The following is a 27,525-nucleotide window of genomic DNA, read 5'->3' on the forward strand; positions in this document are numbered from 1 at the left end:
AGAACAATGTGACTCTGGTCACCCAGGACAGAGTTTTCCAGAAATAGTTATATTTTGGTTCAATCTTCACATTCCTGTTACAGTGCACTCCCTGTTGGAAATCAGTATTTGGGTCCTCCTCTGTCCTATGGGCTCTGTGCTCTGGAGGTTGTTATTTAAGGGGAAGGAGGCACAAACAAATCAACAAAAAACTCCTTGTGCTCCCCTCTGACTGAAGTACCTGGAGCATTGCAGGAGATGGAGCCAGCCCAGGGATGCTGCATCATGGGAGTTGACGTTTGGAAGCTGTTTCCCCAAAATGGGGAAACACAGTTTACCAAAAACAAAAACCAAATTTACTGAAGAGCCAGAAACATCTATATTCTAAGAAAACACAGTCATCTTTAGAGGTAAAATTCATGTTATTGAACAGAAAGATATTAGTTTGCCCTGATGTGAGGTGAGGAGAAATTCTGTATTTTCCTATAAGTGGTGGTGTTTGTCTTTGTTTGATCCACAATATACTTGGAAGCTGAAAACTGTAAACAGTCCCCTCTCTCTCTCTCTTTTTTTTTCCTGTGCAGTTTGGAGCAAGATTGGAAGTTGCACTTTTGCACTGTTACATTAAGACTCTCTGAAAATGTTGTTTCTTCTTTTCCAGGGTCACCACAGATATGACTGACTGGCTGCTCTGCTCCTCCTGTGGCCCAGCTCTTGCTGCCCTCTGATTCAGATAACAAAGGTAAGTAGTGAGTTCCAAAACGTGTGGTGGGTGTTGTCTGCCCTTGATATTCTGGAGCATTTTAGCATGCAACTCAAATATTTCTTCTTAAAAAACCCCAAACCAACTTCAAGGGAAGACACTGTAAAATCCAGTAGCTTGTAACTAAGGCATGTGGAATATCTGTTAGGCCTGTGGAAGGTTGCTTGGAGAGACACATATACAAGTTGTTAAGTCCTTATTCCTTATTTCCATTTTAATACTTTTTTTTTTCCTCAATTTTGTCATCATCTGCAACCACTTCACTGCGAACTTGCATCCCTGCTCTGCTCTCCCTAGCTTTATTTTTTTATAAACATAAATGTTGAACTGAGAAACAGGTAGCTGCAATGCTGCTGGGCAGTGATGAACACCTCCAACATGAAAATTGTGTAGGATTAAAGCCAGGGAGAGTCTGAAGTCTTTTGTGGTGAGCTGAAGCTTCTGTGAAAGTGCTTTTGCTTTGTTAGTGGGAGGAGAGTTGATGTGCTCTGTCTATCATGATGAAATTGTTCGGGTTGGAAGAGACGATAGGGATCATCTAGTTCCCACCCCACAGGCAGGGACAGCATTTGTTCAAGTGTGACAAGTAAAATTTGGGCTAGGCTGCCAATTCTATTGCAGTTGACCCGTGAAACAACCAGAAAACTCAAAACACCGAAGGTGTTGGGCAAATTTTCCTTTCCAGAATGGAGATACCAAAGGGAAGAACATTTGTAGGTGACACGTTTAACTGCAGTGTGGATAGATACCTTGATGCTGTCAAACAGGCAGTAGTGATGAAAGTAAACAAAAAAGCAAATAATTTGATTTGATAAAAGGGTTTTTTTTCTGTGTATATGACTACTGCAGGAGTGAAACTGGGTCTAGATTTCCCTTCCTGGACTTGTGCAGAAAACATATGCATAGCAATAAACTATTCTTCTGTCCAAGCATAAGCTGGTGCAGAGTGAGTGATACTGATTACATGGTTGGGGCATTTTATTTAGGGCCATAATTGTCCATCATCCTTTGGGAATACTGTTTGTTCCTTTGGATAAAACGACACAACAAACCAAATTCTTTGTATACTAATTTCTGTTTTGCATTTTGAATGTTAGATAGCTTAATGAGCTCTTGCCTCTTGGTTGTTTCAGCTGGTGGAGGGAGTAGATGGATGGACAACAGTTTCATACTTTTAGTAGCTTCCAGCCTGGAGGAGAAATCTGTTTTCAATTTTACTTGGTATTGTATCTCCAGTTGTATCTCTGTTCCTTTCTTTTTGTGTGTGTGTGTGTCAGTAGTAGGAGTGCCATTAATTGTTTGAAAAGTCTTTAGCTCTGAAAATGTAGACTGCTGCAGTACAGTGCTTTTAATATCTTTGAGTCCAACAGAGACTAGACAAATGACTGTGCTTCATTTGATTTTTGTTTTGTCTTAGAGATAAGCCCCTGGAGTCTAAATCTTTGCTGTTGGGATGTTGTGGAGAGTTTCTTTTGTGACTAAAGTCACTGGCTTGTTTTCTTCATCCTATCTCTGAGATGTCTGGGATCTTGGGAATTTATTTAAATCAGATCAGCCTATTTCCATGGGGTTTGGGATCACAGTGTGCTTTTTCACTTGGGCAAAGCCTCTCTCTGACTCGTGATGTCTTATTTTTCACCCCCTCCTTGATTTCTGTTTAGTCACTTACATCTGAGGATGAGGATTTTTAGCACAGACTGCTAGGCAGTGGGAATGCTAAGTGATACAATGAGGGGACTCATGTTGTCTTTTAAATACAGTAGAAGTTGGTAACGTATTACTGAAATTCTTTTATCAATTATGAGATGTGGAAAGATCTGTTGTCTCAACCAAGGATCTTGCTCCCAAGCTGCCTGCACTTGTATCCTGCTTCTGCCTTTTATATTTCTGTGTATTTAAATTTAATTGTCACAGAATCATCGAATCACAAAATGATTTGCGTTGGAAGGGGGACTCATCTAGTTCCAACCCCCCTGACACTGGCAGGGACACCTTCCACTAGACCAGGTTTCTCCAAGCCCTGTCCAACCTGGCCTTGAATGCTTCCAGAGATGGGACATTGACAACCTCTCTGGGCCAGTGTCTCACTACCCTCATAGTGAAGAGATTCTTCCTAATGTCTCACCTAAAGCTCCCCTCTTCTGGTATAAAGTCATTCCCCCTTGTCCCATCACTCCAGGCCCTTGTAAAATGTCCCTCCCCAGCTTTCCTGTAGGCCCTCAGGCACTGGAAGGTGCTCTGAGGTCTCCTCAAAGCCTTTTCTTCTCCAGGCTGAACAACTGCTTTACCCATTTCATGACTCCTGCTTGCCCACACTCCTCTGTAAGTTAGCATCCCATCTCATGTCATCACTCATCGTGTCTTCACCTTTGTGTTCCCTGAGCAGAGGTGTGCAGGCCTGACTTCTTCCCAGCTCCAATGAAAGCAGTGTCAGGTACTTCCACTCCTGAGTTTGTGGTCCAGAAATAGGCATTGTCCACTGTCAGTGGTAGTCCTGGATCAATGATCCTGGCTTGCACAGGAGAATGCTGTGCTGTCTGAGCAATTGGGGTTGACTGCAGAGTGGACTTCTCCAGGTGATGCTGAAGGAAGCTGGCTGGAGCCAGAGTCCTAGAGCCTGTGTCAAAAAAGGGAGACAGCACTGAAAGCCATTGGTGCCTCCACTTCTTATTAAGAGTGATCCTGATGCAGTGTGGTAGCAAAAATATCCTTCTGTACATGAAGCTTTCTACTTGTATTAGTCATCCATCAGGCTTCTGGATGATTTAAATGCTGAAGCTCTCCTCAAAGAACAGCAGTATCTATTTGTAGAAAGGTACATAATGTGAAGTGCAGTTCCAGTATATTAGAGTTACACTGCTTGGGATGTTCTTGGGAATGCTGCCTCCCCTGTTGTGGGACTTCATGACCTGTAAAATCCAAATCAGAAATCTGTAAGCATGCAAGGGTTCATGTTGGTCTTAGTGACTTGAGTGGTGATGGTGTTAGAGCTCCGCAGTGTTTTCCATTCCTACTTTTCAGTGCAGCATAGCTACAACTGGTGGCTGTTGGTTTCCAAACACTGATAAACCCTGAGGAAAAGGGGACAGTGACCAAAAAGGTGCTTTGCAGCATTAAAGAAAAGATATTCTTCCAGTAGAGCATGGGGGAGACCCTAATTCAAATAGTTCAGGACCAAAATCATCTTCTGTAACTCTTCAACTTGTACTGACTTGATCTGAGTGTGAAAATGTCTGGAGCTGAGCTGGTCCATTTTTAAGCTGTAATTCATTTGTCTCTTCTGTTTACAGAAGATCTTTAGGACAACTGCTAGCTAGGTGGTTATTTACAATACAGCATGTTTGTATTCTCCTAACCTTAGAGAACACTCAAACCTTCATGGCTTTTGTAGGGCGTCAGGGTTCACTTCTTTGCATTCTAACCCAAAAATTAAACGCGGGGTTTTGTCTACTGTTGGAGATTCAGACTGACAAAACACTTATTCTGCTTTATGCAGTCTGGCTTTTATGTAACTCATTATTTTTGCTCAAATGTTGCAGATAGTCTGTTTCCTCTAGCAACAGCCACCAGATGTTTAGCTGAACAAGACTTAATTCTTTAAAATTGACCTGTAAGAAATGTGTGAAGGCGAACATGGGGGCGGAACAATTGTAAGTCAGCATGATTTCCATTTGCTTGCTAAAAGCCCAGTGCAAGTGTTGCAGTTTGATTTGAGCAACCATGGATCTGTATGTTTTAGCACTGTATGGGCTGAGTCTTATCTGGCAGATATGCCACCCTGCTGATCCTGCTGTGGGTTCTGGCTTTCAGCTCGGCTTCTTACTTACCTGTAGGCGTTCTGTGATCAGACTTTGTGCTTTGCAAGACTGACTCGTATTTTGCAAACCAACTCCTGTCTTGTTTTTTCTGCTGGGTGAAAAGGGGACATGGGGTGAGTAGTCTTAATGGTGACTGCTGGGATGTCCAAGCAGCTCCTCCCTCTGAAACATGCCTGTTCTGGACTGCTCTGTATGGGAGAAGAACGCACAGTGACTCTCCTGGCGCTGAAAGATCAGGATTTTTGTGGTATGTTTTGTCTTCTGTGTCTGCAGAGACTGGATCAAAGCAGAGCTGTGCCACTTCTCTTTCCCACAAGGATATCTTGGTCCAGATCCTTTTGTGATTCCTGAGTGCAGTTTGGACATCAAGGTGGATACTGGACAGCCAAGGTAGCTGTAAGGGTGGTCTCCTGGCTGGACATTCAGTCAGCTTCTGAGCAGTCTGGTTATGATGCAGCTTTGAAAACTTGAATGCATGAAAAAGGGCACAGATAATAAAGAATAAATTTATTGATGTTTACCCAGGGGTAGGAGTGACTAGTCCATACCCAAGAAGTATGGATTTGGTAGAGAAGTGAGGTACTATAAATGGCTTCAAGATTTCAGAGGTCAAAGTATCTGCTGGCTTAAGTTAGAGATGCTTCTGCTGGAAATAATACTTACCTACTGCTGGAAGTGCTTCAGGACACAGTGCAGGTGCTGCAGCCTTCATAATTGGGGATTTTGGTATGTGTTAGCCTTTGCTTTGATTCTTTTTCAGAAGTTCTGGATGCCTTCCACGGAATTTTGATATTGGTCAAGCAGGAGGTAACTCGTATGTCCGTTTCTTCGAGTGAGATATGAGACTGGTTCTCAAAATAATACCTCAGACTCCTTTCTGTTGTGCTGCTCATATCAGACTGACATTTTCAAAACTCAGGCATGGGAATACTTAAAGTAAGACCTTGCTGAAATGAGCTCATGGGCCACATGCTTCCTGGCCACTAGCTGAGTTTTAGGGCACTTGAAGGATGTCATCCTTGCACAAGTTAAATTTGTTTCTCCTTTTTAAAAACATGCTGGATAACTCCTTTTCAACATTCTGCCACATTATTTTACTTGCTAAATAGCTGCAATTTTGGAAATTCAACTTTTCTGATCCTGTGTTCTGCTGGTGGGGCAGGGGAAGGAGACAGTCTCAAAAGGTTGTGAGGGTAAAAGATGTTGCAATTTCAGTAACTGTTGCTACTGCAGTTAACACAAATGAGAGCCTTGGTGTTTTTGGTATTCTGCTGTTTCACAGGATGTGAAAAAAGCTACTGAAAATAAAAAAAAAAACCAAAACCAAAAGGAGAAGCAGAACTCCTCAAGAACATGCGTTTATTTTCAGATGTCAGAAGAATCATCCATGTCCAATTGTCTGCATTTTAATGGAATAAGTGTGACTACCTGCTGCTTCTGCTGCAAAGGATGATGCCTCTACTTGTACATTTCCTAGGGCTGTCTCTGAGGCTTTTTTTAAACTCATGGTAGGAATTCAGCTGGGGAACCTGACAGAAAACCATGCAGTTCTGGAGTTGGCTTGCTGAGAGGTCAAACAAATGTCAGAGCTAATGAAATGGAGAAACTTGAGGGTGTTTGGATGGATGAGCAGGAAGATGCCTTTTAGGGTAACTAAATTTTAAACAGGGTAAGCCATTTGATGTGTATCACAGAATCACAGAATATTAGAGGTTGGAAGGGACCTGAAGAGATCATCCAGTCAGATGATGGACCCTGCCAGAGCAGGGATCATCTAGTGTAGGCTACACAGGAATGCCTATGTACCAGGCATGGCTGTTCTGGTATCCTAGGGGCCACTCAGCTCTTCAAACCACCTCATTCCTGTCTCAGCTCTCAAGAGACACTTCAAGCCTGACTTTGACCATCACTTTGTCCTTCCTTGTACCTTGGAGGTGGGCAAAGTAGAAAGCTGGGAGCAGGCAAGGTGAGGATGAGTTGGGAGGTGGGAGGTCATGGTATGCTCAGTCACTGCTCTGCTCTGCCTGGCCCCTCGCTGGCATAGAGGGTTTAAATCACTCCCTCCTACCCAGCACTGGGTTTGGGACTTAGTTGGGTGTGGTGCTTCCCAGTGCTTGTCTGTCTCTTGCTCCCTGGGGTGTCTCTTCAGCACTGAAGTTGTAGAGCAGGGACCTTGACCTATGACTGCCTGCTCCCAGAGGCTCCTTTTGGCTGGAGTTGCCTCGTCTTTAATTTCAATTTTTAGCCTGGCCACTAAACTACTAAGGCTGCTGTAGTCTAATCATGGGCTGTTACATCCCTGGGGATGGGGTGGAGCAGTCTGAACAACTCTGTGATGTGGAAGCAGTGTTTCTGACTCGTGGGGTTCTGTAGAGGACGGGAGGACCTGTTTGGGGATTCAGCTGAAAGAGAAAAGTAGATTAAAAAATATTAGTGGGATAAACTGATGGCTAGCTGAGAAAGGTTTGCTGGCTGTTTATTTCCCTCAGGTCATGAGAAATCTGTGGGTAATCACTTAATTGTTTCACTTTTAAGGTTTTGGAGGTTTTTCTGTTTACCTTGAACCCCCTCTCTTTGCTTCAGCCCTTGCAGGTGATTGAATATTAAACATGCCACCATGTATCTGAGCCACTCTGTGATCAGAAGCAGAGTACATATGGAGCTTTGACTAGCACCCAAACTCTGCGGTTGTGCTGTTGTAAATAGATCTGTGAAAGCTGTTCTGGAGCAGTGCTTGGATGCCTGAGTTTGCTGAGTGCTTTCCTGCAAAAAAAAACCACCACCAGGAAAACAAAACCTTATTCATTTATATGATCTGCATCAGATCACCACATAGATCACATTTAAGCTGCTTTCTGATATGTATGCATTAACTGCAAAACTTGTAATCCTGAGACCTTTGCTTCAAACAACCAAAATGTCATCACTATTTCCTACAGTAATCTAGGGAATAATTCCTGAAAAAGGCCATGAAATCTTAATCCTTTTCTTTTCTGTGAGTCTGTAAGACAGGCCAGAGGAGATGTGGGCATTGTCACCTGTATTTGGTACCATTTCAGAAGCCAAAAGGGTCCAAGCAGTGAGTAAAGTGAGCTTCTGTGTGGTTGAATTGGTGAGGAACAGCCCCGCTGCGAGCACTGGCTGCTGTAACTCTTCTGTGTTCAGATAAACATCTGGAAGTGGCATCTTCTCTTTCTGTTCAGAAATCCTTTGTTGTGAGAGGTCCCAGGTTATAGTCTGCTGCCCTGTGGGTCAAAAGCAGATAAGCTTCAGATAGAAGCTATTCAGCTTGCTTCCTGGGCAGCTGACAGGTAACAGTGAGTGATCTTTCAAGGTAAATATATGGTTGCTGTCATCTTTGCTTCCTCAAGCAGCAGTGGAGCTTGATGGCATGGTAGGAAATCACTTCAGAGAGTGCAGGTAATGAAGCAAAGTCCCCTGGGGAGGTTGTGGCAACTGTTGGATATCTGACTGGTAGATGTAGACATGGTCAAGCAATGATTCATCACAACAAGGCTTTGACTGTATTTAAATCAGCTGCCCCTTATTCCCCTTGCAGGCTTGACCTGGTCCTGAGACTTATTCTGCAGGATGATGGCTGGACCACCATGGTTGAGTTTTATTTTTAATCCTTCAGACACTGGAAAAGTGCAGTTTTTAGCATTTCCTTTAAAAGACTGCAGATGTCAGGTTGTGCTCTGTGTCTTTGTATCCTAAGATTTCTTCTCCAACTGAATGAGAATCAAATCAATGCAGTTTTGTGAGAGAGCAGTATTCATGCAGTTCTTGTTCTTGCATATCAGTGTCACCTAGGAAAATGTCACCTTTCCTTTGTAGATGTTTAAGTTGGCCACACTCAAGATGTATTAAGTTTGACTTCTTTGGGATGCTTTCTTTGGGGACATAGTGCTGGTCCTGCGAACAAGGGCACTGGTTCACCTCAGATGAACTCTGAATGAAGGCTGCAGGTTCAAAAAGGAAATACCTCACTTGGTGCAAGCTGCAGAGCACTGTGCTGGGAGCTGTAGGTACCAAAGGTTACTCAGTTTCTGCAAGAAGAACAAGTTCAGTCAAGTGGGGGAAATCAGCCCAGCATTGTTGAATTAGTGTGACTGCAGGTCATGAAATGATCTTCAAGGCTTTAGCTCCAACATAGAGCATTGCTGTGGGTTTCCTATGGTCTTGGCTAAATTTGGCTACTGGCAGCCTAAGGTGGGGTATTGTGTCTAAGAGGCACCTTTTGTGCCACTTGGGTGTGTTTTCTCATGCTCTGGTTGCACCTGCACTTTCACAGCATGAATTTCTTCTGAAAAATCTTAAATGTCCTTGTGCCACCTGCCTCTTTCCATGATCTGTCTCAAAAGACTTTGCTGTAAATGGCATGAATTTTCTTTCACGTCCTGATCCAAAAGGATGTTTTGTAGCTCAAAACAGGGCCATTTGCAGGTTTCAGACCACAAAAGATGACTTTTGAAAAGTGCCTGCTCTACAGGCCAGTCCTGGGCATTGTATGTAGATGCTATCAAGATGCTGCTGTCTTTTCTTGCTTGGGGAAGACTAGGCTGAAGAATTGGGCTTTTTTTTCAGCTTCCTCAAGGTAATATTGTTTGTCAAAGGGGAACAGGGAATTAATGAAGTAATTAATCTTGAAAATACTGTTTAAAGATAGTGCCTGAAAATGAACTGTAGTAACACAGGGCAGGATTTCAGCAATATATTCTTAGGGGCTCAGCTATTTATTTATTTAACTGAGGATCTGGCAGTGGGAGTGAATTTGGACGGAAGTTGGTACCTTCCGGGGGACACACAGACACTTGGTAGTGGAAGTTCTCTGGCCTCTCCTGCAGCTGGGAGGCAAGTCTCTGTATGGGACAAAACCCTCTTCTTGATCATGAAAAAAGCTAATAGGTGGGTTAAGGTGTCATCTGTGCTCAACAAAATTGGTGCTCGTGGAATAAATGCTCAGGTTCAACATGAAAAAATCTGACTGTTACTTGTCCCAGACCATGTCTTGCAGGGTAAAGGAGTGTTCCCATCAGGATGTGCTTTGCCTGGTTACAGATCTCTGTGAGTGCCTGTGTTGCATCTCTTCTTAAGTAGAAAAGATGAACTTAACTCTTAAGTCTAGATGTGTGGGGAAAAAGTAGAACATTATCCTCCAACTTCAGGAATCAAGAACTTCCTCTGATGGTTGCTCCTTGCTAATTGTGTATTTCTTTGCTGGGTGTTGGCATTGGTTTGATAACCCAGTGTAAGCTTTAAAATGTCTTGTGATCTCTCTGTGCCAGATTCTTCTGATTTGTCTTTATATTGTCTTCTTTTGGCTCATGAGAAATCTTTAGGCTTTTCTCTGCATTTTCTCTTATAATTTCTTAGTTGTTGCAGCAACACAGAGCTGATGGGACTGGTACTATTTTCTTCACTCCTGTGACACAAGACAGGACTCGAGGAAAAGGCAGGATGCTGAAGGTTTAGGCTAGATACTGGGAGAAGGTTTTTCACCTGTAGGGCAGGTGAGCGATGGAAGAAGCTCCCCAGGGAAGTGGTCACAGCACCAAACCTGCCTGAGCTTAAGAAGCATTTGAATGATGCTCTCAGGCACATGGTGTGCCTGGAGGTGCCCTACACAGGGACAGGTGTTGGACTTGATCCTGATGGGTCCGAAGGTATTGGAATTGGAATTGGAAGCAATTCAGCAGATTCTGTGATTCTGTGTCTATTTCCATGCTTCCTTAGGCCTTCATGTAGGTACTTGTGAGACAGCTTCAGTTTTAAATATCTGCCGTGCTCACTCTGGCTTTCTTATAGAATAGCAAGCAAGCTGATATGCTTTATATCATAAAGAATTTTATATATTTTATTTTACATTTGAATAATTTATTTTATATAAATTTTATTATTTTATTCTATAGATGAAGAACAACAGCAGAGCTAGCTGGTACTGTCTGCTCTGGGGGGAAGGTTGATCACCCATCGGGGCATCTTTGTCCAGAGAAAAATACCTGTACTTTTTCCCAGTGAATGCTGATTCTGTAACAGTGGGAATAAATGACTTTGAGAACAGCTTAGGAAGTGTGGTTCCAGTGTCTGGATAATCCAGTGTCTAAAAAGACCCAAGTTGTGAAGCTTTTCTTGTGGACAGGATTGAGTGACTTCTCTGTTTAATGTATAATTATGCTGTTAGGCTGTATAATTGAGCTTGGGCTTCATTATTTCCCTCGGTGAGGGAGCATGTGGGGATTGCTCTCTTCTGGCTTTATCATAAGAGCTGGAGAAATTCAAAGGCTTTGAATTCTTTGTTAAATGGGATTGAAACACACAAGTAGGTTAGAAGCCTGCAAAACGGGGATACCGACACAGCAAAGGCCAACACTTAAGTCTAATTCCTTGAGGAATGGAGAAAATATTTCTTTTTGCTAACTGCCAGGGTTTACTCTTTCTCATCTGAGGTGGTATTTATAGTTTTAATGGTATGTACCCTGCCTTTCCTTCCTAATAGACTGTCGGTCTGCAAGTGGATGGAAGATTTGTTTGTTTTGGCACAATATTTGCTTTATGTAGGCATGTCTCAAGCTGACAGCAAACACAGAAGCCAGGCCATGAGCTGTGCAAAGTCCTCAACACCAGGCAGAGGAGAGAAGCAGGAGAACTTGTCATATAAAATTACCTCTCTGGAACTGAAACATCTCCTCTTCAGCTTGCTTCCCCTCGTAGCTTCCATGCCATTTTCTTAAGCTGACATTGCTCCAAAAACCACAATGTCAGCTTGAACACTTGTGTCAGTGCTGCCTGTTCCTGCAGCTTGCAGTTGTTGCTTGAAACTGAATCTGCTTTGGGTTGGGGCAACCAGTGTCCTCCTTTTGGATGTTGGATAACTTCAGTGGTGATCCTCTTCTAGCACCAAGGAGTTCAGATCTGAATGGAAGTAACCAAAAAAGCAACATGACCTGGAAGAAACTAGCTTAGATGTTCACTTTCTACCTAAGTACTGTTTCTTCATCTGTAAAATGAGCCTCAGGTGGTGGGGCAGTGCTGAGAGGGTTACTGGTAGCAGTGGCAGAGGTTGGCACAAGTTAAATTCACCACGATGACCTCAGCAGAGTGGCAGTCCTGAACACATCTGGGCTTTGATGATGAAAATAAATGCACTGAGAAGCTGGAGGTCACTTTGGAGCTGTTGTTTGTGACTGAAAAAAGGGGCTGCTCTGTGTGCACAGGGTCACCAAGCGTTCCTGTTGTGTGGGACTGGGTCTGGGTCTGGGCTCTTGGTGTGGGGACAGTCAGTGCCTTCTTTAGGCTGCCATGGAGGCAGAACACTGTCTCTTTTTCCTTGTCATGCAAGATATTGTGGATTGCCAGAGGTCCTTCCTGGCATTAACACCCTCTTGCATCTTGGGCATGTTCTCCATCACCTAGCGTAAAGAAGGGGTGATGTTTGGCCACCAGCATCTGTGAACCTGCCTTCAGGATCAGTGTGAGAAGGAGGAAGGGGTGGTGGTGTCTCGTAGCCAGGCTGATCATTTGCAAATTTAAATTTGTTGAATTACCATGTACCTCAAGGAGGAAATTTGATGGGCTTGATGGTACGTGAAGGCAAATGCTGTCAGCTGGTGAGCAATGGGAAAAGAAACTTTCAGAGCTCATCTCCAGACTGTCACTGTGAGGAACTAAAGAGTGTTCATTGTCACTTCTTATGCTGCTTGTGCCCCCGAGCCGTGTCCCAGTGTGCTGGAGGGTTTTCCATGGGATGCCAGTTGGAGAGACTGCTTCTCCTGATGCTCTGCTTACCATCACACAGGGACTTTGTCTTGGCTAGCACTGGAAGCAATTTTTACAAAGAAGCTACACCTTCAGGAGCACAGGGAGGACAATGATGGGAGCAGGATGGCGCTTGTTAAGAAATCTGGAAGAAGCTAAAACACCCATTCAGCTCTTTAAGGCACTATCAACTTGCTGCCTTCAGATTTGAGGAAGAAAAACCTCACAAAGCCAACCAACAGCAGGAATATTCAAATATTATAGTTTTTGAAAGCTGTGTAGCTTGGTCTGTGGAGTTCTGATGGCTTCTGCTTGGCTTTTCACTGTGGTAATATGGGTTGCTTCCTTGCCATCTCAGGGAAACAGCTAGTCACAAACATTTACTTTCTGTGAACAAACTCAACTGTCTGTCTGTGTATCATGGGATTATTATGCCTAATTGCTTGTCTGAGGAAGTGCAGGCTTTTATTGAGCTTCTGATGTTTGTGTGGGTGTAGCCAATCTTGCAACTTGCGGGCACAGAAGAAAACCAGTAACCCAGCCTGTACCTTGCACCAGGGAGGAGGCAGCAAAAGGAGTGACCTTTGCTTTGTTTAGAAATAAATAAATTCACAGACAAACAAAAATAAACAAGGGACAGGATGATTTCTCAACTCCCACAGAGCTCCTAGCATCTTTTGGCCCTCCTGCGAGGGGGCTGTACTTCTTCAGTGGATATTTTGGCCTCAAGTTGTTCCAGGGGGGATCAGATTAGGTATAATGAACAGTTTCTTTACTGAAAGAGTTGTCAAGCCCTGGAGCAGGCTGCCCAGGGCAGTGATGGAGTCACCATCTAAAAGACATCCATATGTGGTCCTTATAGACATGGTTTAGTGGTGGACTTGGCAGAGCTGAGTCAATGACTGGACATGATGATTTTAAAGGCTTTTTCCAACAAAAATGATCCCATGATTTTGTTTGGTCTGCATGTAAGTTTTGGCACCTTTCACTGGTGTAGGCTCTCTTGATTGATCTCTTCTGATGGCAGAACTGCTTCAGAAGGACACACAGCCTGGAGCTCTGGAAAAGGTGTATCTTAAATCTTGGAGAGCAGGAAAAGGTTGTTCTTCATATGCTGTAAGGATGCTGTTCTGCAGGATAAGCGGGGCTTTCTGACAGCTTCTTTTGGGGATGTAGCACAGCTGCCTTCATGGAGATTTTATAATCCCATAATGGAAGACAAATCACTGCAGCAAGTTTCAGACTTCGAGTGTAACGGTGCCTTAAATATTAAATTCTCTCAGTTTTTAAAAGAAGTCAGCTGTACCAGGAAAAAAACTGACCCTACCAAAAACAGGGGTGGGAGAGAACGGGCAACGGCAGGAACCAAGGGGGCCACTTTAGTAGCAGCTTTGAGATTTTTTTCCTTAGGCTGAAGCAATGTATTTATTAAGCCCAGATAAGTAGGTTTGATTAGCCAGGGCTCTTAGTTCTTACATTTTCATCTGCCTTGTGCTCTTTAACCTCTGCATGTGGTTGCAGGGTTTGTCACCCTTGTGTAACAGCAAATTGCCTCCAAAGAAACAGCAGCATTAAAGGCTGGGGAAGATTTCTCTGATTTCTCTCTGTATTTAGGTGTTGGGTACATAATTTCCCCGGGCTGCTGGAAAAGGTAACACCTTTAAGTAAGGAGAATCACAGAACCATCAAGGTAAAAAAGACCTTTGAGGTCAAGTCCTACCGTCAGTCCTACATCACCATCTCCCAAAGAGCTCCATCTGCCTTTTTTTGAACACCCCCAAAGACAGTTACTGCACCCCCTCCATGCACAGCCTGTTCCAATGCTTCACCACTCTTCTGGTGAAGAAATTTTTCCCAGTATCCAACCTGAACCTTCTCTTGAGTGCATCCCATCCAGCCCTATAGATTTGTGCACATCCAAGTGGTGCAGCAGGTCACTGTTTCCCCCTGGATTTGGGGGGGGGCGTCATTCTGCTCCCTGTCTCTGTCTTCTAACTTAGGGAACTGGATTCTTTCTATATAACTGGTCCTATTACTAAAGACTTCATTAAAGAATTCATTAAGCACCTCAGCTTTTTCCTCATCCATTGTCATTATGTTTCCTCCTGCATTCAATAGGGGATGGAGGGTCTCCCTGGCTGTTCTTTTGTTTTTAATATATTCATAGAAACATTTCTATGACCAGAGAGGCCAGATTAATTTCTAGCTGGGCTTTGGAGCTTTTAATTATATTCCTGCATAGCCTCACAACACTTTTGTAGTCATTATGAGTGGCCCGACCCCCCCTGGCTCCAACCTCCTTTCAGGGAGTTGTAGAGAATGATGAGGTCTCCCCTGAGCCTCCTCTTCTCCAGCCTCAACACCCCCAGCTCCCTCAGCCCTTCCTCACAGGACTTGTGCTGGATCCCTTCACAGCCTCCTTGCTCTTCTCTGGACCTGCTTCAGGACCTCAATCTCCTTCCTGAGCTGAGGGGCCCAGAACTGGACACAGGACTCAAGCTGTGGCCTCACCAGGGCTGAGTACAGGGGCAGAATCCCTTCCCTGGACCTGCTGGCCACGCTGTTCCTGAGCCAGGCCAGGATGCCATTGGCCTTCTTGGCCACCTGGGCACACTGCTGGCTCCTGTTCAGCTTCCTGTCAATCCAGACTCCCAGGTCCCTTTCTGCCACTCTGTGCCCAGCCTGGATCTCCCCATGGGGTTGTTATGGCCAAAGTGCAGGACCCGGCACTTGGCCGTGTTGAACCTCATCCTGACTCTCTGGTCTATCCATCAGGGCACCTTCCCTGGTTGCCTCACTCACCAGCTGACTCAGGAAGTTATCCTGGACACATTCCAGGGACCCCTTAGGCTGTTCCCTCTCTTCTGTGTTCTCATTCCAGTGGACAACAGGGAAGTTGAAGTAGAAGTCCCCCACAAGAACAAAGGCAGAGAGATTTCACCCAGGTGTTTTAAAGCAGATTTATCTACCTCACTGCCCTGGTTGGAAGAGCTATAGCAGACTCCCACATTTATATGACTTGTTGGCCTTGCCCCTAATACTGATCCCAGCTCACTCGACCCTCTCATCACTAAGATCAAGTTCTAGAACATAACATTCATAACAATTCTTAATATACAGGGCCACCCCACTGCCTCTCCTGCCTTGTTTGTCCCTTCTGAAGAAGCTTGAAGCCATCAATTGTGGCACTTCAGTCATGAGAAGGTGGCATCCAGGCATTAAAACTAAAAGACATGGACATTAAGTGTCAAGTTTTCTTGTGTTTAATATACACTTGCCTTTCCTCCTCTTGACATCACCATTACTATGTGTGTGTTTTATGGGATTTTGATATTCCTGCTCACCATCCCTCATGTCACTGTGTTGCCAGTTTATTAGTCAGCTCTTACATGAAGTTTCTTCTGATGAGCAACCTAGAGACAGGGGCCAAGACAAATCTATTGGGCAACCTCGAGACTCTGTGGGATGGAGTCACGTGGAGTTGGCAGGGTTGTCTGCTTCTCCATGTGGGTTTTCCTGCCAGTGCAGGTCTGAAAGTTTAATCTATGCAGGCTTCACAGGGTGAGCTGCTGACTTTAACTCACCTAAACTGTTGGTTTGGATCAGGTTTCTTTTTTCATTCTCTCTTCATTTGAGGCTGAGTGGTGGCAAAGAACAACTTTTTTGGCTTCTGTGGTGCTGAATATTGCTGGTATATGCTCCCTGGAGGACACACCTAAGCTGGGATGAATCTGGCCTGATTTATGGTATGCGTAGATACTCAGTGCCTAAATCCTTGCATCAAATTAGATACTTTTGTGAAGCTCCCTTTCTGAAGGCACCTAATTTTGATGCACCTTCACAACTTCATTCCTTTTGCATGGAAGTGGTATTTTCTCTAGGGCTTTGCTGCTTCATGTAGTGGACACTTGAACACCCAAGAGCACCATTACACTGGTACTCAGGGCTAGGGGCCAGACTATCTGTCCTTTGTCTCCTGAGCCACCAGGTAAAAATGCTCAGCAGCATCAAAAGTGGTGCTTTACACTGATGAGACACAGGACATGTTCTTTTCCTTGTCTAGTGGTCTCTGGCCTTTGCAGCTGTGTACTGGACATGGTATTGTCTACTATGCTTCATACCAAACAGGTGTGCTACATCTTTGGATCTCTGAAAAGCATATTTACTTAAGATGGTTTCAGAGACTGAGATCCTTAATCTGACCAGTGGTTTCAGTTAGCTCTTTTTAGGAGCGGAGATGGGCCTTGGCAGAGATTTAAAAGAAGTGTAGAAGTGGTGTATAGGGGCATGGTTTATTGGTTCTGGATTAACTGTTGGTCTTGATGATCTTAAATGTCATTTCCAGACGAAATGATTCTGTGATTCTTACATCTGAGAGTCTTCCCAATATTTGGTGTCTTTCTGATCTGATGCAACCAAGAAACTATTCTGCTTGTTTGTCCTCATCTTCTTGAGGTATCCTGTGTGTTGGTGGGACAGAGAAGGGGCAACCTGTTCCTATCAGCAGTGAGAAGCCAAGTATTTGGACCTGCAGCTCTCCTCTCAGACTGGGGTACAGAGAATCCCAGCAGTATTGCTTTCTAGTGACACTGTTAGTAGTGATGTGGGGTGGCACTTGACAAGGCTGTGTTCTTTCACGAGGGACACATGAACCTGCTGTGTACTTGTGTTCAGCTTGACCAAATTATTGGTCAAGCACCTCCTTGACTTAGTCTGGGCTGCCTGTCAGCTCAGGCTGGGTTTCACTATCACAGCTTCTACCTACCCCTTGCTATCAAGAGTTTTTCAGGATTCTTTGACTTAATGAGCCTTTCTCTTCCATCAGAGACTTTTCCCCAGCGCTGCACACACACACCGTGAGAGTTCTGTTGGTTCTGAACTTGATACTTGCATTCCTTTCTGAAAGCAGAAATCTCTGTTGGCTGGGATAGTGCAAAGGGGATTTTTTTGTGTGTTTAATTGCCAAATTTACCATTCTTTCCAAGCTCTCTGAGCCTGTCTGCACTGCATCCTCCAGGCTTCTTTTCCTTGCCAGGCAGGTAAAACAGTCATAGGCTATTGAGGTTCATCTGTGTTAAATTATGCTAATAAATCTGCAAAAGTGGTGTTGCTGCTAGTGATGCAGGCCTGCTCCAGAGCCCAAGCCAGCGTGGTGGTCTTGTTGAGGATACCAATAAATGCAAACTGTGTCTGTAGCTACCCTGGAAGCACTTGAATCAGCCTGCTCTGAGTTATTTCTTGAAGATGCATGTGGCTGTCTAGAAGTCATCTCTTTAGCAGACCCCTTTTTAATTCACATCCATTGTCTGGAAGGAAGAGGTTAACATAGATATATCTGAGGTGCTTTTTTTGCTGTTAAACAACCTGCTATTTTCAGATGTAAAAAAAATACAGGTGTATGTATTGCCTGGATAGCAGAGAACACTTGCAGGGTTCTCATCATGCCCCAGGTCTGTTGAAGAGCCTTTGCTATTGCCAGGTTTGGCAGGGTTTTTTGTTTTGGTTTGGGTTTTTTGTTGTTGTTGTTGTTGTTGTTGTTTTTTGTTTGTTTGTTTGCTCTTTTTTTTTGTCATTTCCTCTTTAGCATCCTCATCAATATCTATTTCTGCTGGAACTTGATCTTATGTGGCCTCACACAGCCTCTTTTGCAAGCAGAGATGGTGCATCCTGAACGTTGTGCTTTTTGCCAATCTCTGAGAAGCCTTTGGAACACTGGATTTTAAAGCTGGGGTGGGATACTGTAATGTCAAGAGGTAGATCTCAAAAACTTGGCCAATGTGATGGTTCCCTCCCTGGGGCTGCTGAGGATGCAGTTTTGGGGCTGGTGATGTGCAGGGAACTGTGTGTGGGCTGAACACCTGTGTCATTCCAAGGTGTTTGCTGCTGACAAACTGGGATTTGGCACTCTGTCAGGCTTTCATGCAGAGGGTTGTGTGTCTTGACTCCTACAGCAAGCCTCAGAAGATGGAGGGGAGCTGATCTGGTAGCTGGTCTTCAGTCTTTTCCTTTCCCACCCTAAAATATGCAGAGCTCATGTTTCATGAGGGAGTTTTTTTCATCTTATGTTCATTTAGCTGTTCCAGCATAATCCAACTCCTCATAAAGAGCACTATTTCTCTTTTTTCTGACAGATTATAGTCCGTAGTGCTTTGTTACATACTAGGAATATATATTCATGGCTGCTGGCATGTGTTTGGCTTGAACTCTAACAGGGGAGAGTAGTCAAGGAATTGAGCTTGCAGCACACAAACCACTTCCTTGAAAAAAGGTCTAGTTTGGGTTTTGACTCTCATCTCACGGAAGGAACTATTTTACTAACTAAACTACTTTTTCCCTCCCTAGCATTCTTGGCTTTCATGCTGAGCTTGTGTGGAAGGCACGGAGAACAAAGTTCAGGGATGGGTGCTTGGATCACTCTTGGTGAAACAGTCAGCAGAGACTCGCCTGGAAAGGTAGCTTGCCAACACATTTAGTAGAGGATCATACAATTAATGTGTTTTAGCACACATCCAGAATGTCTTCAAGGAAAAGGATTCCTGGAAGTATGCATCCCTTGGATGGAAAATGGTATGAGTTTGTTTGGGTTCATGCCTTTCTTTAAAAACTGTAATTCTAGGATGTGAACTTGTGAGTCCTTTTCATTCAGTAATAAGTGTAATCATCCTCACTTGTCCATCGTTCTCCTATCCCAGCACTTTAGACTTAAGTACTGTTTGTATGCCTCATCTTTTTCTGCCCATGGATCTCTAAATAAAGCTAACTGTGCAAGCCAGAGATGAAATTTTGGGATCAAATGTCTCAACATAAGCAACTCAGATTGTTTAAAAGGCATCTGTAGCCTTCAGGGTGGGAAAGAATCTTCCAGCCATGGGACATCTGATGTGACATGCACCTGCTTGCCATAGGCTGCAGCAAACTTTGTCAAATCTGTTACCAGGTTGAAACTGCAACAGAGAATTTTGACCTCCTTTTTCTGTTTTTCTGTTGTTTCACACAACATTTAGGACACTTAAACCAGGTCAGTCTAGTGCTGTTTGGGCAAGCACAGCTAACAGCTGATCTCCTCTGTGTGGAGGTACTACTGGGATGCAGGTAGTTGAAATACACTCCTATAACAGGGGGTTTAATGGGAACTATCTTCTACTAGAAGACCCTCAAGGCAACCAGAAAGTTCTTGAGTGGGAAGGAAAAAGTCCAGAAAAACAAGTATACTTTTCATGGCTGCATGAAGAAAGCATTCAGCTTCGACATCCTCCTGGCTAGTACTGCTGGTTTAGATGGCCAAGCACCAGAGCAGGGTCCTCTTCCTGATCTGATCAAGAGAGAGGATATTTGGCTAGCTGTTGATTTTTCTCCTTAGGAACAGGGCAGACCTCATAACTCTTCTATTTGCTGGTTTGTAGGACAGCAACTTTTCTAGAAGTGAGTAATGGGGTCAATTGCTTTGGAAAAAAGCAATTTATGTTGGGGCCAGTTGGAAGGTAGCTTTGGGCAGAAGCAGGCCAAGAAATGGAATGCTATTCAAGGGAATAGATGAGGCAGTGGTATGGGAAGGCCTGAAGGGGCCTGAAGCCAATGGGAGATGTGTGTCCATGCAGAAGAGAGCAAAGCTATAGCTGAAAAGTTTACTTAGGAAGAGCATTAAAGCCTAGGAAGCTGTTAATGCATAGAAACAGAGGATACAAGGTCAGCTTGTTCCTCTGAACTTAATGGTGGAAATCAATAAAATGAGTTGGCAGATGCTAAGAATGTGAGTGAACAGTTCATGTGTGTCCTGGTTTCAAAATATTCTCTATCTGCATCTTGGCAGCTTTACCTTTTCCAGAGGCTGAACCAATTGTCCCAAGTCTCTGGCAAAGCAAGCCAAGTTTTCTCCTTGCTGAAGGCTCTACTTTTTACACAGAATGAGGGTGGAAGCTGGTGATCTCATATCTGTGTGTTCATAACATGTCTGTTGAGAGCCCTGGAGGATTAGGAATTCTTTGAAGTGATGTGGTAAGTAGGACTCTGCAGATCAAGAGACCTACCATAGTGTTACACGGATATGTGGAGTGGACATTGAAAACCCCAGAAAGAAGGCATGTGCCTTGCCCTAAAGCAATAATCTTTGAGTTGCTTTAAGAAAATGAGTTCCTGTTTCTGTAGAGAGTGAGATGAGATCGTCCATCCCAACAGCAAATGGGGCTTTCTTGAAGCTCTCTTCAAAAGAAGCAAAAATAAATTACAGAGCTGAACTACTTCTGCATGATCGTGTGCTGATTGATTCACCAAACTTTTGCAGCTTGATTTCTTGCATGTTTGAACTCCTTCACAAATCAAATCCCCATGCAGACCTGAATCAGGTCTGCTTGATTTGATTTGAAGAAGGGGAATTCATCTGCAATTTCAGTTTGGATGGATTTTCTGCAATTGTGCCCCAAACCAAGATTTTGCCAGCTCTTGGTCTTATCTTGGAAGGGTCTTCAGGGTGGCTCAACTAGGTCAAAGAAATGTTCAGAGCAAGGGAAGCCAGTTTTGGTTTGGTTTGGGGTTTTTTTGAGTTTGTTTTTGGGGTTTTTTTGTTTGTTTTTTGTTTTTTAAGGGTTTGCTTTGGCTTCTGCACACAAATGCTTGTTTGCATTGTCCTTTTCTACTGCTGCTTTCAAACTGAAGGACATCACTGAGGAAAGGGGATGGATGTGAGCAGTGTCTGTGCCATAACAAGTGCTCTGTAAGAGATAAACCTTCCCCCGTGCTCAGCTCTGCTGTGGATCACAACAAGAGCTGCCTCCAACACTGTCTCTGAGCTGGTTTCTAGCACTAGCACTGTGGTTTTATCAGTGGAGGAGAGGTCATGATTCACATCTTGAGTCCTAAGTGTATTGAAGCGTGTAGGATACAAAGTTGGTTTGTTTTTTTTTATTATTATTTATCTGTCAGTGCTTTAAGTAATTTCTTTTCAAACCTTTGCCTTTCATTAAATAACTCTTCCCATGTCTCCAGCTATATAGAATCATAGAATCATAGAATAGGCTGGGTTGGAAGGGACCTCAGAGATCATCGAGTCCAACCCTTGATCAACTACCGCCACAGTCACTAGACCATGGCACTGAGTGCCATATCGAGTCGCTTTTTAAATGTCTCCAGGGACGAAGAGTCCACCACCTCCCCAGGCAGCCCGTTCCAATGTCTGATCACCCTTTCTGTGAAAAAATTCTTTCTAATATCCAATCTGAACTTCCCCCGGCACAATTTAAGACCCTGCCCTCTTGTCTTGCTGAGAGTTGCCTGGGAAAAGAGACCAACTCCCGCCTGGCTCCATCCTCCTTTCAGGTAGTTGTAGACAGCGATGAGGTCTCCCCTGAGCCTCCTCTTCCTCAGGCTGAACAGCCCCAGCTCCCTCAGCCTCTCCTCATAGGATCTGTGTTCGAGTCCCTTCACCAGCTTGGTTGCCCTCCTTTGGACCTGTTCAAGGACCTCAATATCCTTCTTGAACTGAGGGGCCCAAAACTGAACACAGTACTCAAGGTGTGGCCTTACCAGGGCTGAGTATAGGGGCAGAATCACCTCCCTGGACCTGCTGGTGACGCTGTTTCTGATACAGGCCAGGATGCCATTGGCCTTCTTGGCCACCTGGGCACACTGCTGGCTCATGTTCAGCTTCCTGTCAATCCAGACTCCCAGGTCCCTTTCTGCCTGGCTGCTCTCCAACCACTCTGTCCCCAGCCTGTAGCGCTGCATAGGGTTGTTGTGGCCAAAGTGGAGGACCCGGCACTTGGCCTTGTTGAAGCTCATCCCATTGGAGTCAGCCCATCTCTCCAGTCTGTCCAGGTCCCTCTGCAGAGCCCTCCTGCCTTCCAGCTGATCAACACTTCTCCCCAGCTTGGTGTCATCGGCAAACTTGCTGATGATGGACTCAATCCCCTCATCCAAGTCATCAATGAAGATATTGAACAGGACTGGGCCCAGTACTGATCCCTGGGGGACACCGCTGGTGACCGACCGCCAACTGGAAGCAGCCCCATTCAGCACCACTCTCTGGGCCCGGCCCTCCAGCCAGTTCCTAACCCAGTGCAGAGTACGCTTGTCCAAGCTGTGGGCAGCCAGCTTTCTCAGGAGGATGCTGTGGGAGACGGTGTCGAAGGCCTTGCTGAAGTCCAGATAGACCACATCCACAGCCTTCCCCTCATCCACCAGGCGGGTCACCTGATCATAAAAGGAGATCAGGTAGGTCAGACAGGACCTGCCCTTCCTAAACCCGTGCTGGCTGGGTCTGATCCCCTGTCCATCCTGCAGGTGCTGTGTGATTGCCCCCAGGATGATCTGCTCCATAACCCTGCCAGTAGTGAGATGAATACTGGAATTGGACTGAGTCACCATTAGAGAAATATCTTCATGCAGCTTGGTTTAAAAGCAAGTAGCTTTCAGAAACAATTTTGCTGACGGTGTGGAAAAGTAGGAAGGAAAATTGTTATGAAAAAGTTGGAATCGTGGCAGGAATTAGTCCTGGTGTTCTGAGTAGTCTTTAAATATTAATATGAATGACTTCGAATTATGTCTAGTCTTCATTCTTCTCTTCCAAAGTCTAGTGCTTTATTAGTTTTCTAAAGTCATATTTGATGCTATCTTTACCACAGTTGCTTTTAGTACCTAGTAGCAGTAGTGAAAGATCTTTGTTCTGCTTGGTGTACTGGCAGCTGGGATCTGCTCGTAGCATCGGCCCTTATAAAGATGTTCTCAAACACTCTGTTCACTCATTTGTTGCTGATCTGAATTCCTGTGTGCAGGAGGCTTTCAGATGAGGAAGAGGATGTTCAGTGTTTGCAGACTGTCAGGCATGACCTTTCCATCCTTCTCCCTGGGGAGACCTAATACAGACAGGAATGGGGTAAGGTTGGAGGCGTAGTGGCTTATAACTGTTGACAACTTGTTCCACTTGCCAGAAGAGGTGTGCTTAATCTGGCAGGTTGCTTGTCCCATCTGAGATGTGCTGATCACCGTGGTGTCTCAAACCAAGCAGTGTATTTCTCATGTCGGAGCTGAAATGTGGCACAAGGGGCCTGAGACAAGGCTGGAGTCTGGAGGAGGGAAAGCTGTATCAAGGCTCAGGAGTGCTTGTGCTTGCAAGAGTCTTGAGCAGCCTGTAGAGGACTGGTGTGCTTGTGCTGAGCACTGACAGAACATCACCTACCCTGCAGTCACTGAATCACAGAATCTCAGATTGGTTTGGAAGGAACCTTAAAGATCCCATCCAACCTCCCTGATCTGGGCAGGGACACCTCCCACTAGACCAGGCTGCTCCATGCCCCATCCCACCTGGCCTTCAACACTTCAGGTATGGGGCAGCCACAGCTTCTCTGGGCAACCTGGGCCAGAGTCTCACCACCCTCACACCAAAGAATTTCTTCCTCATATCTCATCTCACTCTTCCCCTCTTTCAACTTGAAACTGTTCCTCCTAATCCCATCACTCCAGGCCCTTGTGAAAAGTCACTCTCCAGCTTTCCTGCAGCCCCTGCAGGCACTAGAAAATGCTGTGAGGTCACCCCAGAGCCTTCTTTTCTCCAGGTTGAACAACCAGAATACTTTCAGCCTTTCTCCATAGCAGAGCTCCTCCAGAATAATCCTTGTGGTCTCTTCTGTAGTCACTCCAAAGCTCCATGTTCTTGTGTTGAGGACTCCAGAATTGGACACAGTGCTCCAGGTGGGGTCTCCCAGAGTGAAGTAGAGGGGGAGGATCCCTGACTTCAACCTGCTGGTCATGCAGCCCAGGACATAGTTGATTTCTGGGCTTTCAAAGCAAACTCTCATCAGCTGTTTGAAACCTGAGAAATTGTCCTCCGTTACCTTTTGGGGGCTTTCAACTTTTTTTTTTTATAGCTAGCAAAATGCTTGTCTATAATGATGCTTGTACCAGCAGGCAGCCAAACAGCTTTGAACAGATCTGCACCCAGGCATCAGGTTCTGCTGCAAAACAGCCTCACAATCTGGTTCCATCTACTCTGTAGATGAAAAACTGGTATTACTTAGGGCAGAAGGAAGTTCTATGGCTTCTGGCATCACAAAGGAAAACACTGTTATCCTTCCTAGTAGTAGCTTCTCAACCTCCAGAGATGTGCTACCCTTCGTGTCTCACACAATGCTGTGTATTGTTTGTTCCTAGCTTAAACTGGGCAGGGATTGTGTAGAGGCTTCTGCCACCCTTTTTTCTATGTCTGAAGTTGTTGCCCAGCGATTATCCAACCCTCATAAAAACAATGACTTTGGTTTCTAGGGAAAACGAATCCTTCTTGCTGGCTTTGTTTTGATTAGGTGTGCTTTTCAAAGTGTTTTTTTTAAATTATTATTATTCCTAGAATCCCTCTGTTCTGCTCTATTTCTTGGTGAGCCAGTCCTAGAAGCAGTCTCTCATCATCCTTGTGTTTGATTTCTTTTCCACAAGAAACTTCCTTAGTTTCAGTGACTGTACTTTTCTAATGCTGCTGGGTTGGAAGCCTGCCTGCCTCTCCTGCCAGCATGGGCTGGGGTGGGGTCCAAGCCAAATGCTTTTCTGAAACCTGACAGTGTCATCATTGCCCTGCAGGCTGGTTTCACAAAGCAGGTACAGCTCCACTTGCATCTTCACAAACAGCTTTGGAAAGCAGCGGTAACTCTCCCCTCAAATGAACTCAGCTGCTGTCGGTCTGTTGGAGATGTCTAGGATGAAAAACCTGTTCATCTTGTTTGCTTGTAACAGATGCTTCCTGCTTATCCATACTAAGTTTTAAGTATTAAATCTTGAACTAATTTGAGGTCCAAGTAAAGCCTGCTAATACTGAGTTTCTGGTATGTGAATATCTCCAACTCTTCTGCCTCTAGCAGGGAATTTCCCACATCACTTGGTACCACGTGGGGTCTTGGGTGTTGGGAGCCTCTGGGTTGGTATGGCCAGACTGCTCAGATGGACACGATACAGTGGTGCTCAGATGAGGCCTGATTATTTTCAGGCCTTCTGGGTTTGCTGCAAAGGTGCTGTGTGGCATTTTCTTCACAGATCCACCTTTGTGCATAGGGACAAGAATTCATCTGCTTTTCAATCTCTAAAAGAGGGCTGCTGAATCACTGGCTGGATGAACTGTCCTGTTGGTTGTAACCTTACCATTAATATAAACTGTTAATAATCCCACAGAGCCACCCATATGTATGTTGCATTAGGCATCCAGATGTATGGGTGTTTCTTTACACTATTATTAGTTCCTCAAGGTCTTCCTAATGCACAGTGGAGGGACCAGTGCTCCTCCTAGATAGATGGAGTCCTGTAAACTCCCTGTCTGATATAGGAGCCTGCAGTACTATCTGAACATAAACAGTGGAAAGTAATAGCAAAATTATGTTGAAGTTGGGCATTTGTTGTATTAAATCCTGGCTCTTTTTGGTAGAAGCTTTTAAAAAAAAATGTAGGGAAGCAGCCGAAGGTGGGGAGAACTGTGTCCTCGTTTGTGCACACAAACAGAACTGCAAGTGGAAAAGGATAGAACTGAAAATGGATTTCCAACTGGTAGCTACCTGTGTTCTCTGGATCCAGTGTGAAGTACTTCTGCCTTGTATACAGATGCTTTGGATCAAATCAGAAATTTCCAGGAATAAAAGTAGACCACAGCTGAGGGCTAAGGAATCCATACTTGTATTTCCAAAGGGCTAATGCCTTTCCATGCCACTGGATTGTGGAGGGGAAATAATTATTGTCATTTCTTTTTGGATCACTGGAAATAGGTAGGTTAGCTTGATCATCTTGTGAAATGAGCAGGAGAAACCCTTGCTGAATTGTCCACAAACATCTTGCTGCAGAAGGGCTGAGCCAACTGCTGTAGTAACTTTTGCACCTTCAGAGATGTGGTTGTTTCTGGATGTATGTGACAGCTCTGCATTGCTGATGTCCTTCCATAACAACTCTTGTTTAGGGCGTCTCTGCTTTGGAGGTATTTGCTAACTTCCTTGCTAACACTGAAACTTTAGCTGAAGGCATCCATGCAGAAATAGGACAGAAGCATTGTTTCCGAAATTATTTGGATACTCTTCCAATCACATCTGGAAAATCATGAGTGCAGTAGAGCCTCCTGAAGGAATACAGTCCTCTACCTTTGTCATCTGGGATGTGGGGAGTAGCTCTATATATGTGTGTTCTAGTTTTTCCTTAAGAACTGCACCACAAGCATGTCCAGGGTGTCCACATCTGCCTAATACCAGCATACGGGCTCCTGGTGCAGCATCTGTGCAGACAAAGCAAGCTGATGCCTTTCCCTTTGTCCTGATGTGGTTGCCTGGGACATGAGGGGCAGCTTACCTCCCATCATTGGTTTCTCTGAACTGTCCCACCAGGCTGCAATGGTTTGTTGCTACAGAGGCTTCAAAGTTTCATGTCTTGAGTGGTAGACCACAGTGGGGCCAAGCTGAAGCCTTTGGCTGTTCCAGAGATCCAGTTTGAGTTCACATCCTGGGAAAGATCTCATGGTGGGATGTCTTGTACTCCATGGACTGCATGTGTAGAGCAGGACCTCCTGGATCTGTATTGCTCCTGCCTGTATGTTTTAGGCTGGTCCATAGGCATTGAGGAACTATTTGGCCTGTGTGGGTTGGGAAGCATCCATGTCTTCTCCTCTTTTGGCTGAGTTAGCAGACTGATGCTTGTGAGATGCATTGCACTGTCTGGAGTAGTCCAGAGCTGCCTGCCTGTGGGGTTATGCTGGTGACAAGTCAGGATATGTGTCTTTCAGTGTCTCTGGGAGAACTATCAGACTTCTTGTTGTCCAGTCATGAATGCAGGCTGCTGGAGAAGGTCTTAGCCCTGGAGTCCCTCATCCACTTCCATTAGAACTTCTTTTTTTCCAAGACCTCTTTTTGGTAGCTAAATCATAGAAGATGGTTATATTAGTAATGTGCATTGGGCTTTGGATCAGCCTTTAGGAAAATTTTCACTTTTCTTAAATAATAAAGCTTGTTTTGGTTGCTACTTTTGGTCATCTCATGAAGACAACAGCTACAACTAGCAAAAATATGTCTGAAGTCTACTTTAAAAGATGTAAAATAAAGGAGAATTTTACTTTTTAAGTACTTCAGTATTTTCTTCCATTCATTTGCCACTTTTCACTGTTGTTTGACTTTTGTGTATGTCTCTAGTGAAAGGAAAAGAAACTTTACCCCTCACAGATGCATTAAAGATGCTCTCCTTGCAGTTTCCTCCTGATGTGCT

General features: G+C 44.6%; 1 protein-coding gene across 2 annotated transcripts in view; it reads left to right on the forward strand.

Moving 5' to 3' along the window:
- The window catches only part of CSNK1G1 (casein kinase 1 gamma 1), a 111,289-nt gene that overhangs the window by 23,624 nt on the left and 60,140 nt on the right, over positions 1-27,525 (forward strand). For both annotated transcript variants that reach the window (XM_030457107.1, XM_030457106.1), the window contains exon 2: positions 641-721. The gene's annotated coding sequence lies outside the window, so the exon portion shown is untranslated. The remainder of the gene's footprint in view (positions 1-640; positions 722-27,525) is intronic.

The sequence above is a fragment of the Calypte anna genome, chromosome 10 (genome assembly GCF_003957555.1).
Source record: "Calypte anna isolate BGI_N300 chromosome 10, bCalAnn1_v1.p, whole genome shotgun sequence".
NCBI classification, from domain to species: domain Eukaryota; kingdom Metazoa; phylum Chordata; class Aves; order Apodiformes; family Trochilidae; genus Calypte; species Calypte anna.